At 46.4% G+C, this 19497-nt stretch overlaps 1 protein-coding gene across 4 annotated transcripts in view; it reads right to left on the bottom strand.

Moving 5' to 3' along the window:
- Window positions 1-19497, bottom strand: part of USP28 (ubiquitin specific peptidase 28) — a 977853-nt gene that overhangs the window by 144604 nt on the left and 813752 nt on the right. The window lies entirely within an intron of this gene.

Below are 19497 nucleotides of genomic sequence, written 5' to 3'. Positions count from 1 at the left end.
CATCAAGGACTTTTTAGGGCCCTACGAGGAGTCTTTCGGGACCGATGGCAACAATGACTTCTTTGTTGAAGGAGATTTGTCTTCACGGATACATCGACCGCTCGAGGAGTTTTTCCTTGCCTCGCAAGCTCACCGGTTTTGCCCTTATTTTTTTTGCCCAGTTTTTCGACCTGGGCATGGCCTTCATGGGTCATCGAGGGGGTCAAGGGCGCATTCTCGAATACTTTCATTACTCTTACTCTGACACTTGATCCGTTCTGGGGAGGAATTCAACGACAACGATGAGTGGCGAGAAGCACTGCGTGATCATGATCTTTTTGTCTTCTTTCGATCAAGAGAAATAGTTCTCGATTCGTCTGAAGACTGTTTTTTCGACGAGTCCACGATTGGGGATTTAGATCTACCTGCTGCTAGTTTTCCTCTTTGCTATTTCAGGGCTTTCGCCATCATCGATAGGCAGGCCTTACAGTCAAAGGTAGCGGGAGAAGAACCCAGGCACCATAGGCACACCCAATATGGGTCCCTAAGGGACATCTTCGCCCCACAGTCCTGGCACTTCTAAAAAACCCTGATCTCCGAGTTGATGCCGCTGATGACAATGCCATTAGTAAGATTTTTATTTAAGATTTTCGTAGGGAACCGAAGCACACCATATCCGAACCGATGGCTTTCGCAGAAAAATGGAACTGAAGCCAACGGTCGCTGCGCAAGCTTTGTACCATCGATGACGTCGACATCGACACGGAGGCCTCCGAGGGACATCGAGTTGACAGGCATCAACGCGCAGCGCTCTCTGCAGGAAAACATTTCTGAAGCAGCTGACTCGATGTGGAAGTATCATAAGATGAGGAATACGTGGGAGGACACAATCCATTCAAAACATTATTTCTCTACAGTGGACCACCTGAACCCTCTGTCCTTAAGCTGGCAATTAATGAATCCAATCGGTTGGTCCTTGCATTTTTACTCTACCTGTGATAGTACAGCACCTATCCCAGTGTCAGAGGCATCTGTCTGCACAATAAAAGCATGCTCGTAGTCAGGGGCCCTGAGAACAGGGGCCTGGCACAGGGAGTCTTAAGCCATTGAAGGCCGTCTCACACTCCTCAGACCAAGAGATCTTCTTGGGTTTCTTCAGAGTAGTGAGAGCAGTCAAGAGGGGCAGATATTGTACCATAGTCTGCCATGAAATTTCATTAATACCCACGGAGACCTAATAAGGCTCTCACCTAGGTTTACTGGGTAGAGGCTGAATCCTCCCTTCACCTACTTCATGTCCAAGGTAGACCCACTGATCCTTGTCCAAAATGGCACTTACTGGTCTGGTCAAGAGGTCCTCCTGAAGAACCTTCAACACTATTCCTAGGTGTTTCACATGTTCTTCCCTGGTGGCACTGAAAACTGCTCTATCATCCAGAAATGCTAAGCACAATTCATCCAACCCATTTAGTACATGATTCATTGAAAAGTGGCAGATGCATTCTTTAATCCAAAGGGCATTACCCTGTACTGGTAAATGCCCTCTGGGTTCGAGAATGCAGTCTTCTCCTTGGCATGTTCTGAGGTCTAATGTGCTGAGGTACTTGGAGGAAGGGTGTGAGTATCTGTCCGGGTGACAGCATTCAGAGGCCTGTAGTCCACACAGAACCTCCGTTCAGAAGTATCTGCCTTTGGTACCAGAAGCACAGGACTGGACCATGGACTACTGGAGGGCTCAATCACCCCAAGATCCAACATCTTGTTGACCTTGCTTTTGATGTAGGATCTAGTAGTGCATGTGCAAAAATGAACTAAAAACATGGTGCTGGTGGGTGGCCATTTTAGACATTCACTTCCATTACTGTAATGAAAACCTACATTTTCGTGGGCCCAGTAAGCAAATGTGAATTCTGCAATGGTTGCAAGGTCACATAATGATGTCAGATGAGCTAACTGTGGACGATATTTGTTGTATCGTCCGCTGAAAGGCGAGCCAAAAAGGGAGTCGGAGATTTTCAGGTGCAGTGATAAGGGGTGATAGGAACAAAGGCGAGGGAGTGAAGCTGGGTTTTTCCACTTCTAACTGGATTTTTCCACTCTTTGCTCCCAATGCTTGCTGTCTGCCCTTCGGCCAAGGGCAGTCTGGTAACCACGAAGGGGTAGGGATTTTCACATAAAGGGAAGCAGTATTCCTCATGGAAGACAGAGAGTTGGACCCCGGGAGATGCAGTCTCGCTGAGAGGGAGGACGTTCCGCTCCAGACCCCATTAGCACAAGTGATCTTTCTGCCTACCTGCTCTGGGACTAAGCAGTGTTGTGGTGGCCGAGATGAAGGTGTCTTCTGCAACCATACTAACGGTGCTTTTTCTATGTTTATGTATAATCGACTATAGCTTATGTTTTAGTGGTGTGTATGCTTAAATATATATATAGTGTGTGAATAAAGGGCCTATAATTAGCCATTGTTTATTACCAACTATTGGTCTAAGTGTGATTCATTGCCTCTCTGGGTCCAATACATTTTCTGGGTCGGTGTAATAGGGTGCGTGAGTCTGAGGTCCCTACACGTGGCCGGAAAAGCAAAACATTTGGCGCTGTGAGAAGGGTCTTTGTGTTGACATTGATGCCAAAGAATGTTGGACTCCGAAAGACAATTTTGATTTTGTGGATATTTGAAGATGAAAGTTGGTGTGTTGCGAGATATTGGCGATGGGAACGTGAAACATTCATTTGATACCATGAGTTCCCTATTTAGGAAAAAAAGAAGCTCCATAGGCCTGTATGACAAAGTGGCACAAACCTGGACATGTGTTGCAGGTCTGAGTGAGACCTGGGATACTAGCATAGGAGAGGCGAGTCTAGCCGAAGTGATGGGCTGACTGCAACAGGTGCCTGTGGAAAAAGGGAAAGAGTGTTCGACTCTCAGCAGAAAAGGTTGGATTCTGTTGCATGCATCCCGAAAGGTGCATCACCAGACTGTGGAATTGCAGGCGAGGGTTGAAATTGGAAAATGAGCTGGCGGATGAGAAACAGATTGCGTTAATGCAGCAGCTACAAATGAAGTTATATCATGATACGGCGAGCTGCTCTAAGGGTTGCTCGATATAAATATCGAAAGAGAAGAGGGAGGGTGAACTCCTGTAAGCTAGCGACCTTGATTGCCCCTGCAGGGGTTGATTGGGACCCCGACCAATGGGATGGGGATGTATTTGACAGTACTAGTACAGAGTGTGGATCAGAGCAGGAGGTATCGTCCAGGCCAGAGTCTGGTCGGAAGGAGGTAACAGCTAACCCGGTGATGCACAGGTGAGCTGGTCCTAATCCCAATAATCCCAGAGGGGAGTTGGTGGATTTGACCACGCTAGAGGATTATTCCCAGCAAGAGGTTGGGGAAATCATTAGCCGACTGAAACAACGGGCTGTTGAGTCTTTGTTAACTTGGATGGTTAGATTATTTGACAGAGGGGCGGCAGGCCTCCGGGTAGATGCCACAGATCCTGCCAAATTTCTGCCATTGTCGCAGGAAACACATATTCAGGAGATGTTACGTGTAGGTCGTCCTCGTGAGCACGATGGGGGGAGAGGTTCAAATGTCTTTATTGCAGCTAGTGGCCCAAGGGTTTAACTGCAAGTACCTGATTGCATCAGACTGGCCTAACGAGGAGAACAAGTGGTACACCTTGAGAGAGCCCATACAAAGAATGAGGGAACATGCCATGAAAGAATCGATTCATTTAGATACCCCCCAACATATGGGGGTGGTCGCGTTATCGGTCTCAGCTAGAAATGCCATCATTCGAAGCGCTGCACCCGCATATAAGAATGTCATTATGACCTTGTTGGTAGGAATGACCAGTAGAATGACCGATGAGGTGGTGGATGCAATCAGGCAATTGGCAGACCTAGGGGAATGGGAAAAGGCTGAGGAAAGACCTAGAGAACGAGAGAGAGAGCAGGACGAAGTGAAAGACAGACCTCCGGAAAGAGGTTTGACAGCCGAGACTCATGTATCCCGGAAGGATATGTTTTTGGCGCTACTAAAAGATAGGGTGCCACTGGAAGACATTGATGGGATTAAGACACGGGACATGTATGAGTTATATAAAAAGCGAGGGCTGGAAGGGAGGGAGCGATACAAGAAAGTGAAAAGGCAGGAGGTACATAACCCCAGTAGGGACCGTGTCCCTTCCGCGCCACCCATGGACGAAGAGTCCCCGGGTACGTCGCCACAATACCAGCCGGCATATGCAGATTTCTAGGAAAATGGTGAGTGCAATGGTGGAAATGGAATCTAAATACACGCATTCAAAGTACGAATAGGATTGTGGTCAAACTCTGGAGACAACTGTAGAGAGACGTTATTTTGGCAATCAGGAAATATGCAAGAGTTCCGCGCCTTCATCGATACTGGGGCGGAGGCCTCATTGATACACAGCAATCCTTTGAGGTTTAATGGACGGCATTTTAGGATAACAGGGTTGCGGGGAAATGAGACCTCTGCCGTTCAGACCAAAATCGATATCAAAATCGGCAATTTGAAAAGGGATACTTATCAAGTGGTAGTTCTTCCCATACCTGAATATATTATTGGATTTGACATTTTGGAGGGTTTGACTCTCGGATGGGAGGTAAACTATCAATTTGGGGTGAGTGCTTTGACCTGTAGCCCAGTTATCGTAGGAAAATTGAAGATGCCGCTGGTGCAGGTTCCGTTAGCCAGAAAACTAATATCTATGCAACAATATCGGTTTACCGGGGGGCAGAACGAGATTTCAGACACTATTAAAGGATATGTTGAAGCCAGTGTATTGTGCCCCGTAACCACGGCTTGGAACAATCCGGTCTGGCCCGTTAAAAAAACGGACAGAAGTTACAAGATGACTGTGAATTGAATAAGTACACTCCTCCGTTAATACCTGCAGACCCGGGTGCAGTTACTCTGATCGAAAATGTGCAGAAGTTTGAGGGAACTCGGTATACAGAGTTAGATTTGGCTAATGCCTTCTTCACCGTACCGATTGCCGAAGAATGTCAGGAGTAGTTTGCATTTTCCTGGAATGGGAGCCAGTACACATTCCAAAGACTGTAAATGGAATACATGCATAGTCCATTTAGACAAAATTCTGTGCAAACCTGATGTGCAAGTTGTGCATTAAATTGATGACATATTGATACAGGGAAAAGACGAGCATAGCGTGCGACTGCACCTAGAACTGATAATGGAAGGATGGGAAATTAATGAGGCAAAAACCCAGGGTCTGGCAGAGACTGATTTTTCGGGGAATTCAGTGGCATAATGGGCATTGCGAAATGGTGCCAAAAGCTAAGCAAAATATCCTTCAGTTTTCCACTCCAATGAACAAGAAACAAGGCCAGCAGTTTATTGGGTTGTTGGATTTTGGAGACGGCATATACCACATTTGGGGCAGATTCTAGCACCCCTTTACAGAGTGACGCGCAAGAAATTCCATTTTGAGTGGGGTGAAGAGCAAGAGAAAGCGTTACAGCTAGCAAAATATACCATACAGAGAGTGCTTGAAGTATGGCGCTTAAGGAAAGGGGAGGTGGAGTTGAATGTGCCGGTACAGGATAATTATGCCAACTGGAGTTTGTGGCAAAAACAGGACAGGAAGCGGGTGCCTTTAGGATTTTGGAGTCGGAAGCTGCCCGGGGCTGGTGACAGATACCCTCTCTTTGAAAAGCATCTATTAGCTTGTTATTGGGCACTCATGGATACCGAACAGATTACAGTGGGTCATGATGTATTGATCCAACTGGAAATTCCGATCATGCAGTGGGCACCGTGCGCCCCCAAGACACATCGGATAGGGCATGCACATGAGGCCAGTATCATCAAATGGAAACAGTACATTAAAGATCGTGCTAAGACAGGGAAGGGTGGAGTTGCGAAGTTAAAAGAGCCAGTGGCAGGGGTTCCGTTAGTAGATCTGGAACCCATGGAGGGGACTGAAATCGGTAAGTCTCTGGTAAAATGGGGAATCCCGTATGGAGAATTAACAAGTAAACAAGTTGAACATGCCTGGTTTACTGATGGTTCTGCCAAATATGTGACAATTGAGCGGCACTGGATTGCAGTGGAGTATAATCCTAAATTACAGAAGTGTTATCCGCCTCCAGAAAAGGGAAAACTATATGCCATGTATCTGGTTTTGAAGCAAGAGGCACCTGGTTGTTGCTATATCTATATGGACTCATGGTCTGTTGCGAATGGGTTGGCTGTTTGGCTGTCTACATGGCAGAAGAATGGATGGAGGATTCATGCCAAAGAAGTAAGGGGAAAATGCTGATGCATACCACAGTAACTGTGCATCATGTAGATGCCCATTGCGCAACAGATACATTAGAATAATGGTTCGATTCTGTTGTAGATGAACATGCCAAGATTGCAGTCATGGAAACGAGGTCTGCGGAAGATGATCCGGAGGGGATTGCTAAGTGGGCCCACCAGAAAAGTGGGCATCTCAGAGAAAAGGCTACTATCAGGTAGGTACAAGATAGGGGGATTAGCCTTCCATTAGAGGTTGTTAAAACAGTGATTTTACAATGCCCAGTGTGTCAACATCAGAAGGAGAGATCTATTCTGCATGTAATTCAAGGCACATTGAAACGAGGTAAATTGCCCGGACAGATTTGGCAGATCGATTATATCGATCCGATGCCCATTAGCCGAGGATGTCAATATGCATGGATCATTGTGGACACGTAGTCTGGTTATTTGATGGTGTTGCCGTGCACAAGAGCCACGCAAATGAATACGATTGAATTGTTGGATCAAGTGGCTATGTATTATGGAGCACCCTTACAGATTCAGAGTGACAATGGGTCACATTTCAAGGGAAAATTGGTTCTAGATTATTGCCAGTATAAAGGCATTGAGTGGATCTTTCATGTCCCATATCAGCCTGAGGCTTCAGGGTTAATTCAGAGAATGAATGGATGGATTATTGAAAGAAGAGTTGCGCAAAACTGAAGGCACCCTGAAAGGGTGGCGTGAGCGTGTGTCAGATGTTAAACAATCGTCCCATTGCTAATGGTGAGACTCCTTTAATGCGCATGGTAACGCCAGCCTTGCAAATCAAACCAAACAGAGCTATGGAAGCTTTATTGTACTGCAAAATGTCTCCTGGGGCTTTGGCTCCTTATCAAGCCACCCCTGAGTCTGCTGGGGTGAATTTGCATGTGAGGGAAGAAATTTGACTTGAGCCCAGAGGCATTGTTGTGATAGATACAGGGATTGGAGTACTAATTCCATCTGACCATATAGGATTAATTCCCCCTAGATCGGATTTAGCACTAAAAGGTATTCAGATATTAGGAGGGATTGTGGATGCATCAAGGAGAGATAAAAGTGATTCTCATGAAAAGTGGAGAGAATGCGTTGCCCATCCATAAGGGGTATAGGGTGGCACAATTAATTCTTGTACCTGTGAAATTGTCCACAGTGAAGAAAGGAGAGCCACCCACTGTAGTAGGCACTTGTGGGGATAGGGGTTTTGGCCCGTCAGATACAGTGGTTCCAGGAGCTAAGGTGTGGGTGGAGAAGCCTAACGGTCAGCTCGTCCCGGTGGATGTAATTGCAGCAGGAAAGGATCAGGAGGTTCTTGTGATGGAACCTGGGAAGAGTAAATGGACTCATGTTCCCGCTGGCAAATGTTATTTGTGTGAGTGATGTACTCCACTGATATCATGTTTTAAAAATCAGATTTTCTAGATCCTGAGTGTGCTGGTTGCCTATGCGGAGAGGTGTGGCGCATCTCCGGAAGGGTCCAGGGACATGCAAGAAGGGGGGGCAAATGTCTCCATTCTGCAGATGGAATCAGGGATCTGGATGATGATTAATGGGTTTGTTACAACCATTGCACCGGATGACGCATCAATTGCGGCATATCGTGGTGCCATGAGAAACCGATGCAGGAATAAGCACAATGCTTTACCCAGTCTCCAGTTTCTATGTCTTTGTGCAGCATGGCTATTCGGCCATTGTCGAGCAACCCGGGAATATATGTGTTTTTCTGGCTCTGTGGGTTTTAAACATCTCACGTTTCTGCTTAGAGGATGTACATGACTCCGCAAATCTAATTTCTACATGCCTTGTGGCTGTACCTGCAGCCGCCCCTGTACAATGACATCTGTTTGGGGTGTTGCATGAGGATTCCTGGTAGAGGAATCCGATGTAAGGAGCTCTTTTTCCGTTTATGAGTATTGCAAGTTCTGTGCGGACACAGACCGCAAGTGGAGAAACACGACACCTATCATCGCTTGCAATATTGGTCCTGCTGATGTTTGTTATCAAATGACTTTTAATCTGGACTTTCTGTAAATGCCAACAATTGGATTTGAACTATGATTAAGGAGGAACTGATTTTGAAAAATGCTTATGTGCTCGACCAGCAAGTGTGTGTATTGATGTATCCAATAATATGTTTTGTAATTATACTGTTTTAACTGCCAGTCACCTGAATCATGTGAAACATTGTACGGGTTGGTTATTCTCCTGTGGAAACTATACATATTCATATATTCCTTCTAACATTTCAGGCGGCCCCTGTGCTTTGACACACCTTAGCTTAATGATGTTTCCTTAGCAGCCTGCTGTTCGGCGGTCTACACGGTCTAGTCATTACACAGCCTTGTCACCCGATTGTGATTCTAATGTGCATCTGTTATTTGAAGGGGAAGTATTGGCCCTGGCTATTTCGTTGATAGGGATTTGGGGTTTAGCGGCTGGAGGATATAATACTATGATTAAGCTAGCCTGTTTAGTAGTGAAAGAGCTTAATGAGAGCTTTCAAGCTTTGACAGAGCTATTGTTAGATAGTAAACATTTTAGAAATGCTATTCTGCAAAATAGAGCTGCTATTGATTATTTGTTTTTGAAGCATAATTTGTGTTGCAATGCTGTGGACGGGATGTGTTGCTTTAGCTTGGATGATCGTTCCCGTTCCATTGAAAAACATATTGGTGGGTTGAAAGACCTAATGGCTCAATTCAGTCAAGATCAGGACTGGGGCTGGTGGGATCTGGTGCTTGCGTGGATTCCAGGGGCATTGTGTTCTATTCATATTTTATTTTTGTTGTTTTTGTTCTTTTGATTTGTTGCATTTCGTGTGTTCCAAATTTATGGGGGATGTTTCGAAAATTCAAGGAACCTTCTTTTTTCAGCCATTAGGTTATGGTAGTTGATTGTCCAAGGGGTGGAGCGTAGAGCGTGTGCGAAAATGAGCTAAAAACATGGCGCCGCCCATTTTGGATATTCACTTCTATTACCGCAATGAAAGCCTATGTTTTCGTGGGCTCAGTAAGCGAACGTGAATTCTGCAACGGTTGCAAGGTCACACAATGATGTCCGATGAGCTAACTGTAGAGGCTAGTAGTTATATCATCTGCTGAAAGACGAGCCAAAAAGGGAGTCAGAGCTTTGCAGGCGCAGAGATAAGGGGTGCTGAGAACGAAGGGAAGGGAGAGAAGCTGGGTTTTTCCACTTCAAACTGGATTTTTCCACTCTTTGCTCCTAATGCAAGTCGTCTGCCCTTCAGCTGAGGGCAGTCTGGTAACAATGAAAGGGCAGTGATTTCCCCATGAAGAGGTATTCCTTACGGAAGACAGCGTTGGACCCCGGGTGATGGAGGACGCTGCGCTCCAGACCCAGTTAGCACAAGTGATTTCTCTGCCTACCTGCTCTGGGACTAAGCAGTGTTGTGGTGACCGAAATGAAGGAGTCTTCTGCAACCATACTAACGGTGTGTGGCATGTGAATAAAGTGCCTGTAACGTGCCATTGTTTATTACCAACTATTTGTCTAAGTGTGATTGATTGCCTCTCTGAGTCCAAGAACTTTTTTGGGTCCGTGTAATAGGGTGCGTGACTCTGAGGTCCCTACTCGTGTCAATGTCGTGTTTGCACCAAGGTGTCAAACCTGGGGTTAATAAGAACAAGGGGAAGAACTGCCTCAGCAAAGTTATTACTTCCTCTTGTTGGTTAGGAGTCAGGTGAGGGGCCACTTTGACACCCTTAATGGAGCCATCTGAAGGCTCTTTTGGAATAGGTCAGAAAGAGGTTCTGATTCCTCCTCTTCAATTGAAGATGCCAAAAGTAGTGCAGCTATTTCAACCGTAGGTGTCCCCCGCTCCTCTTAAATGGTATAAATGGTTTATTTATTATTATTTATATGTTTCTTTTCTGCTCCGCACTTTCCACTCTCCCCCTTCCATGCACTTTTCCCCTTTCCCTTTCCCATGCACTTGTGCGTTCTCAATGTCACTGGGCCTAATGAAATCGTTTTGTTCTCCCGTTTCCCTCCCTTGCCTTGTTGCGCTCTGAGACACATTGTGTACGAGCGCGATATAAATAAATTATCATATCATATAATGGGTCCGGGGTTGCAGAGGTGTCCCCCGCATCCTTTACATGATTGTGGCGCAAAAAACCACAGCATTTTTGCCGCGATATTTTGTATTCACAGCCATTTTTAACGTGATTTTAAGACCTGGAACCACAGGAGATCCCACTTTGCCCTTTGGAGTTCTTCCAGAGCCCCAATCATGCTCTTGAGAGTCCTATTAAATCTCTCAACTAAGCCATTCGTTTGTGGAGGATAAGCAGAAGAAAACTTATAAGTGACCCCACACTCCTTCCACATGACTTGCATATACTTAGACATGACGTTGCTGCTTCTGTCAGACACAACTTCCTTAGGGAAGCCAACCCTAGCAACTGAATTAGAAGTCACTATTTTCAATGGGATGGCCTCAGGGGTGGCATGGTCAACCAGCATTAAGATAAACCTATTGCCAGAGGATGTCTGAGGGCCAAGGGAACCAATAATGTTAATCCCTACCCTCTCAAATGGCACCCCCACCACAGGGAGTGGTACCAATGGAGCCTGGATTGTTGAACCACTTTTACCAGAAATCTGGCAAGTGCCACAACTCCTACAATGGCCTACCTGGATCCCCATCTTGGGCCAGGAGAAATGCATGTATAGCCTCTGCTGGATTCTCTTGATCACAAGGTGACCAGCTAGAGGAACTTCATGAGCCAGTTGTAGGAGGAAGGGTCTTACTTGAAGGGGGACCACCAACTTCATATGGTCACTTCCAGGAGACTCTAAGCTCACTGTACAGGAGCCCACCTTCCCAATAAATCCTATGTTTCCCAGGAGGTTCACCCTCAAGGTGGGAACAGGCCTGTCTCCTCAGACCTTCTAAAGATGAGCACTCACATTGGCCCTTACTAAACTCTTACCTATCAGGACCCCTTTCAACCAATACACCTTGGAGTTCAGGATGGTCCTGTGGGCTGAGAATTTCAGGCAGCACCTCTTCCTCGTCAGGTTCAGGTGCTTGGCCAACTACCTTCACCTCAGTGGCAGGTGAGTTAGGGGGAATATTCTCATTCCCTCTTCTGCGTTTTTTGACTCCCTTAGCCTTGGGTTTCCCCTTTGGCTCAGCCTTGGACTTGGACTTGGCCAGGGAAGCCTTTGTTTGCGACCTGGTGCATGGTATATCTGCTGTGTCCCCCACAAGACTCAAGTCTCTGAGGTCATTCCCCAGCAGAACCTTTCCAGGGACCTGCCTCTGTACACTTGAATGTCTCCTTACTACTGTACCATTAAAGGTTACATTTACTGGCATTACTGGGAACCTGAGAGGGGGGCCATCAGCTAACTTGGTGGGCATCAAGAGAGCTCTGGCAAGCTCTTCTCGGTTTACCAGTGAGGAATCCACCACAGTTCTGCTGGAGTGTCAACTCGATTGATTACCACACTGTCTTTAAAGTAGTGCTTGTATTATCAGATATACTAGCATAGGCCTCTGAAACTCTAGGCTCTCAGGAAGCCAGGGATATGAAGAGATACTTCATACTCTATCCCACTGGGGAAGGAGTCTGAAGAGAAGGATGTACCTGTGACAATTTCCACTTCCTCATAAGAGGGGGAGACCAGACTTACAGAGTCGACCCCAAAAGGTATTGACATTACATCTGGGGTCCCCCTTCACATGGTCACTTGCTCCACAAGCCACACAGAATCCACTGGGACTTGCGACATAGGGAGGCTTACTGTAACCAGAGCTATGCTTGGGAGGATGACACCCACTAGCCTGAACATTCTCATGGGCTTTACCCCTTTTAGACCTTTTGTGGCCCTTATGGGAGGGAAATGTATCATTACCCCACCCTCTTTATCTTTGTGTGGTTTCCCCTCTTCCAGTTTACCAGAAGCAGGCTTGTCCTTATGAGACACTCTGTGTGACATCCATAAATCTGCTGCAATGGCTAACTTCTTTGGATCTATCTCCTTAGAATCAGCCAAGTACTGCTTAAGCTCAGGGGAACAAGAAGCAAAAACATGTTCAAGCATGACTAAATCATACCCTCAAAAGGTGGGGACCTTGTAACCTTCCACCCAACCAGTCAAGTTTATTAACAAATCAGTCTCATACGAAACCCAAGTATTACTTTTTTTTGTAATCTCTGAATCTTTTTAAGTATTGGGCAGGAGTCTTCCCAAACTTCAAGACCAGAGTTTGCTTCAATTTCGCAGTCTTTTATGTCAGCCTTTGACATTTCCATAATGGCACTGCAGCCAGAAGGGGGTAGTCGACGGATCAACCACGCAATCTTATCAGCATCCACAACTTCTTGCACTTCACATGCATACTCAAATGCAGTTAACCAGTCCATCATGCAATTCTTGTCATCATACATACTAAGCAGATCTTTAGATAATTTCGGATTAGAGAAGGAGCCGAACCCCTTACCGGATCCTCTAGTGGAGCCATTGGCAGCTTGTAACTTGGCAAGCTCCAATTGGTGATCCCGGGCATTTGGTTTCTCCGCTTTCTCCAGTTGTAGCTTAGCCATGCGAAATTCAAGCTGCTTCTGCTTTAACAGCAGCTCTTGTCTCTTGAATTCCAGCAGGGCCTCAGCCTCAGAGCCAGCCAAATTAACACTGGACTCTACATCGTCCTTATCTTCAGTCTCCTCTATGAAGACAGCAACCGTCCTTTCAGCACTGTTACTGGGAGCGGTGCAAGCACTTTTTGCACTGTCGTAAGAGGGTAAAGCTGTGATTTGGCTTGCCTGCCATTCCATGATCTTCTGGATCATTTCAGCTTTTGGGCCAGAGGTTGACAAGCCTCTTTCTGCACAGATCTTCCTTAGCGTCTCAGACTTGTTAACACTTAAAGTTACATTCGCAATTGCTTCCATGCTTATAAGTGAGGCAGATGGCTTACAGTAAAATTTTAACTAAGGTCACTGTGTTTCTTGTTTAAGTGTAAACCGGGTATTTCAACAGTGCGCAACACTGGGTACCTGCGATCTTATCCCACCACTGTACACCAATTTGTTAAGATGGATTTCTAAACTCTGACCTGGTGGCCACCCTAGTTTAATGGAACAGGGGAACCTTCTGGATAAGCCAGACCAATCACGGTAGCTTGGCAGGCGGCCAAGACTAAGTCTCAGGAGAGGTGAGAGTGATCGGAAGCCCACAATAAGCACACAGTAAAACTCCACAGAATACGCTTAGACAAGTGTCTAAAAAAAAATACATATTTATTATAAGCCTTAATGATTAAACCCGAATAAACCACAGTAATCTAAAACATTAACCAAACAAGCCTTTCACTATTTAACATATATAAATGTATGTTTCGCCTAATGCAGTAAAGGGCAAAACGCAGCCACAACCTACAACAGAAGGGGAGGTTAACACAAATATAGCATTAGACAGTTCTTCAGAATCAATCCCTACCTTAAGCAGTCCAGCCCTAAAACGTGGGGTGCCTTATGTTCAAAAGTACAGTGGTGCCTTGAAAACACGCAGTTGTGCGTAATGAGAGAAAGCGAGTCCTCTTTTGGGAGCTGTAGCAGTTCAGGAAGAGGCTTGAGGTGACGAAGAACAGTGTCCTACTATTTGAGGAGGGTCTACCCTTGCAGGCAGAGCGACTTTCGGGAATAGCTAGGGAGCGCAGGATAGCTCAGCTAAGGCGAGTATCTTTTTAGGGATTCTCGTGCGTAAAGACCAATGGCTGTGCCAGGGGGCACCGGTAAGTGATGCAAGTACTCACTGACCCTCGACAGAGCCTGGGCCAAACTTTGCCTGTCTAGGCCAGGTCGCTTGTAGGTTCAACCCCTGCAGTTTCAGGTCACTCAGTGGCTGCGGGACAGGACGATCGTCCGTGGTGGGACAGTGGCCTTTTCTCAGCTCTCGGTGAAGAAAAGAGGACAGTTCCAGTGCAGCACGTTTCAGTGCAGAGGGGGGCAGGCATGCACGGTTCCTACAATTACCGTCAACACAGCAAGGCGACACAGGGACCACAAATGCTCACGGCATGGTGCACTCTCTTAAATCGTGACCCTGAGGAGCTAGGACTACAAAATCTGGCAGGATAGGGCCCAGGACCACAAGCTGACGATTTGTTAGATCTCGAGTGTCAACTCGGTACAGCAGCGCTCCTAAGCGATACCCTGGGTTTGAGCTGGTCAGTTCCCTGGATTGCCCAGGAACACTTCCGATGAGGCTCTTTGGGAGGGTAATCAGGAGGTGCTGAGAATAGTTGGTGCCACTACTCCAAAGGGTCGAAGCGCCCTTGCAGGCCTTCAGTGATCGATGCAAAAACAGGGGTCTGACGGGAGAACAACGGGCTCAGGGTGCCAAACCATCCAGCACGTCTCCGGCTGTTACACGTGTCTGCTTTAGAATTTCAGGATACTTGGCTCCTTCTGTAGTTGGGTCTGAACTTCAGGTGATCAAACTGGAATGGATGCAGATCAGTTTCGCTTATCCAAGATTCATTTTGCGCTCAAATCTGGGATAACCAATCGAAGATCTGCTCTCTTGCATGCACGCCAGATGTTGACCAATCATGGCCCACAGTGGTTCCAGTCATTCAGGCATACCAGACATACTGGCCTCAGTAATGTGGATTGGGCCAATACAGTCCCAAGCCTCTTCCTGGGCACTAGCACACGTGACATGCAGGAGCCCGCAAAAGTTGTCGTTTTTGAAGGTGGCTGCATGCCCAAATAAGGAATTCCCGGGTCGGATCGACCTGGGGGAAGGCAAAGGGACAAAATGGCCAAAGGTCAGAACAAAAGACTTTGTGGCATGGCCATTTTCAGCACTGGCCACAGCCTTGAGCCAAACGTGGAAAACACGATATGGTTGATTAACAAAAAGTAAACATACTATAAAAGTAAACTGTTGCCACCAGTTCGTCCTAAGCACACTTGTACAATCACCAAAAATCCTTAGAGGGTGTCTATGGCCATCAAACAAAAGGACCCCTATGCACAGTACTGTAAGGTACTTGGCACAGATAAAAATAAAGTTACCAAGAAATGCCAACATAGTAAAATACTAAGGGAAACATAGTTTCCAAGTACTGACAGTCTGAAGGACGGGTCAGATTCCCCATAATAGATGAGCCAACGCCCAGAGGAGCGCAGCTGAAGGCTGTGTCCACTTGAAAAAGTCAGGTTAGCCAACCAAAAGCAAAAAGTTTGGGGGATCCATAAATGGAGAAAAAAATTGCACCCAAGGGAAATCTTTAACACTGCACAACTCCTCTACTGTTGAAGTAGTACATGGCCACTCTGTTGTCCTTCATTATCAGGACATTCTTTCCCCATACAGAGGACAGAAAGGCCTTCAGCGCCAGTCTGATCGCCCTCAGCTCCTTGATGTGTAGTTTGGACCCAGATGGAGACTAACGACTGCTGACTGTCAGATCATTTGCGTGGACTCCCCACCCCGTGAGGCATCCATAACTACTGTAATCGCTGGCCATGGTTGCCAAAAAGGTTCTACCTTGAGAATAATGTCCTTGCAGGTTCACCAAAGAAGATGCTGTACGAGCCTGTTTGGAACCTGAAGTAGGTCTGACATCCTGCCCGAGAATTGAGACCACTGCGTCCTGAGGGCCCACTGAAGGGATCTCCTTCTCAGGAGAGCCTCTGGCACCAGGAAAATGCAGGATGCCATGAGGCTAATCAAACTCAAAAAGTCAAAGGGCGGAAGACGCTGAGCACTCTGGAATTTGGTGACCATCTTCAGAATGTGTCGAGTCCTCATCTCGGGTGGCGAGGCTTTTCCAATGGATGCATCCAGGACTGCTCCTATGAATTGGAGTCTTTTAGATGGTCTCATGTGGGAAGTCATGTTATTGAGGGAGAAGCCCAGTCCGTGGCGAGAGTGACGGTTATGCCGAGATGTTCCAGGACCTGTTCGGGAGACCGAGCCCTGATCAGCCCATCGTCCAGGTAGGGGTACATGTGGACCCCCCCCCCTCCTGAGACTTGCTGCGATCAACTTGGTGAACACCCTCAGGGCAGAGGTCAGCCCAAATGGAAGAACTTGAAACTGATCATGAGAACGGCCAACTGCGAACCTTAGGTCCTTTCTTTGCTTGTGATGGATCAGCACATGAAAGTAAGCATCCTGAAGGTCCAATGACACCATCCAATCCTGAAGCTGGAGGGCATGAAGTATCTGAGAAAGTGTGAGCATTTTGAACTTGTCCTTGCTCAGGAATTTCAAGCGTCTCAAGTCCAAAATGGGTATCCATCCTCAGTCCTTCTTAGGGATTAGGAAATAGGGAGAGTACCACCCTTTGTTCCTCTCCGTCACAGGTACTGGTTCTACAGAACCTCTCTCTCTAGCAGGCTCAACATTTCCTGCACAAGTAACGGATCTGGAACTTGAGTGGTTCTCTGGTGGATGATCCAGAGACATCTTTAGAAAGATAATGCAGTAACCCGGGACTACTGTTTCTAATGCCCATGCATCTGAAGTAATGACTTGCCACTCTTTCAGATGCAGTGAATATCTGCTTCCTGGTTCCATTTCATTTAATCGTCAGGCATTTTAAAGCCTGCAATTCAAATGTGTTTGACAGTTCAAATATTTTTTTTGTCCCTTGTTTATTGGCCCTTTCCGATTACACGTGTTTCGGCATTGACTATGCCTTTTTCAAATCAGAGCACATCTATAATCCTTCAGCGTTATTCACATATGCATGTTTGTTTCTTGCAGCTCGCGTCGTCTGTAAAGGCCATTACACACGACGCAAGCTGCAAGAAACAAACATTTTCAGCAGATGGGATTTACCCCAGTACTATCTCAACATCTCTACAAACATGCATATATGAATAACACTGAAGGATTATAGATATGCCCTGATTTGTAAAAAGTCATAGTCAATGCCGAAACACGTGTTATCGGAAAGGGCCATTAAACAAAACTAATTGGATCACCAACACATGTGATTGTGGAACTTTGTTCACACATAATTGTGGCGGAGCAAGGTGGTGTGTGGAAAATACACATTTCTTTACAAACAAACAGGGGATCTCTTAGTCTTCGTCTTTCACACACCAATGCGACACCTACAAATCTAAATTAAAATACTGGTCGCAGGCTTTTCACAGTGATATCACAAAAAGCTCCTCAAACCAAAGTTTTAAATATATATATATATATATATATTCATTCGAAAAAGGGGACGTCGACAAGGCGTGTCTGTAACACTATCCCTATAGTGACGTGCGTTGTACCCACAATCCCTCACGCGTCGAGGTCCCTCTGTTTGTATTTTTCTGCCCTGAGGGAGCCTTCTAGACGTGAGTGAGTACAGAAAAGAGAGAAATATAGAAAAGGATGTCTATGTTCCTTCCATCCGAGCGGGGAGGAAGGGTGGGCGCATGTGAATCTAAGCAGATACAACCATCAGAAATGCTTTTACGGTAAGTAATGCATTGTCTTCTGATGTTTGTTAATCTGCTTAGAATCACATGCTGTGCATAGACTAGCGAGCAGTACCCGGAGTTGGCGGTGGGTTATGAGAAGGAACAGTAGAGAAAAGATGTCTTAATACTGCCTGTCCCACCTGGGAGTCAGATCTAGAGTGTGCATCTAGACAGTAGTGTTTTGTAAAGGTGTGCACAGAACTCCAGGTAGCCGCTTTGCAGATGGACTCAAGGGGAACATTTGCAATGAACGCTATGGAAGCCCCAGTGCCTCGAGTGGAATGTGCTCTTGGCTTGAAGGGTAGTTCTCTCTTAGCAAGAGTGTAACAGAGAGTGATGCATTGCACAATCCATCTAGATATAGTGGACTTTGAAACTGCATCTCCTTCTCTTACAGCTGCCACAGAGACAAAGAACTGATTAGTCTTTCTCAGTGGTCTGGTTCTTTCCATGTAGAACATGACAGCTCTGCGTACATCTAGTGTATGCAGACTTTTTTCTCCTAAGCTGGAAGGGTTTTGAAAGAACGTTGGTAGTTCTATTGACTGGTTTACATGAAATTTCTAGATGAATTTTGGTGCAAACCTTGGGTGTGTGCGTAGAACCACCTTATCCTTGTGAATTGTTACGAAGGGGTCTAGTACAGAAAGAGCCTGTAGTTCACTTACTCTCCTAATGGAGGTGATAGCTATTAGGAAAGCAGTCTTAAGAGTGAGGTATTCAACAGTTGCCTTGTGCATGGGTTCGAAAGGAGCGCCCATGAGTCTAGAAAGTACCACGTTTAAGTCCCATCCGGGAGCTGGGTTAGCTATCGGAGGGTGTATTCTCTTTACCCCCTCCATGAAGGCCTTGATAACTAGTATCTTCCACCACGACACTTTAAGTTGGGAAGTGGTGTATGCAGAAAGTGCCGCTAGGTGGACTTTAATGGAATTGAACACTAGACCTGAATCCAGTAAATGGGTCAAGTACAGAACAATGTTAGTGGGAGAACAGTCAACCGGGTTGATGCTCTTACCTCTACACCAGATGACAAATCTTTTCCACTTGCTAGAATAGCAGTGGCGAGTATTAGGTTTTCTGGCTTCCCTGAGGATGTCCATACATCTCTGCGGGAGTTGTAAATGTCCAAATTCTATGATCTCAGGAGCCAGGCTGCTAAGTTCATGGTCTGAGGGCATGGATGCAGTGTCCTGCCCTTGTCCTGTGACAGCATGTTGTACAGGCAGGGAAGTTTCATTGGGGGAGATAGGGACATCTCCATCAAGTGAGCGAACCATGGCTGCCGGGCCCACATTGGGGCCACTAGTATCATGGTAACCTGCTCCTGGTGCATCTTGTGCACCACTTTGTTGAGAAGGGGAGTCGGGGGAAAGGCGTAAACAAATTTCCCTGACCATTGAATCGACAGACCGTTCCCCTTGGACTGGTTCTGGGGGTACCTGGAGGCGTAACTTTGGCATTGTGAGTTCTCCAGGGTTGCGAACAGGTCTATTTCCGGGAATCCCCATTGCGTGAAGACGTCTAAGACGATGTCTTCGTGCAATTGCCATTCGTACTCTTCGGGCAGGGGGAAGTCTCTGCTGAGTTTGTCTGCTAGCAGATTGAGATCCCCTGGTACATGTTGTGATAGTAGGAACATGTTGTGTTTGAGAGCCCACTTCCATATATTCTGGGACAGCTTGGACAGTCCTGGAGAGTGAGTGCCCCCTTGCTTGTTGAGGTAGTACATGGCTGTGGTGC

The sequence above is a fragment of the Ambystoma mexicanum genome, chromosome 9, assembly GCF_040938575.1.
Source record: "Ambystoma mexicanum isolate Mex_15411 chromosome 9, UKY_AmexF1_1, whole genome shotgun sequence".
Taxonomy (NCBI): domain Eukaryota; kingdom Metazoa; phylum Chordata; class Amphibia; order Caudata; family Ambystomatidae; genus Ambystoma; species Ambystoma mexicanum.
Note: the sequence above shows the minus strand (reverse complement) of the source record. Positions and strands in the feature narration are given on the sequence as shown.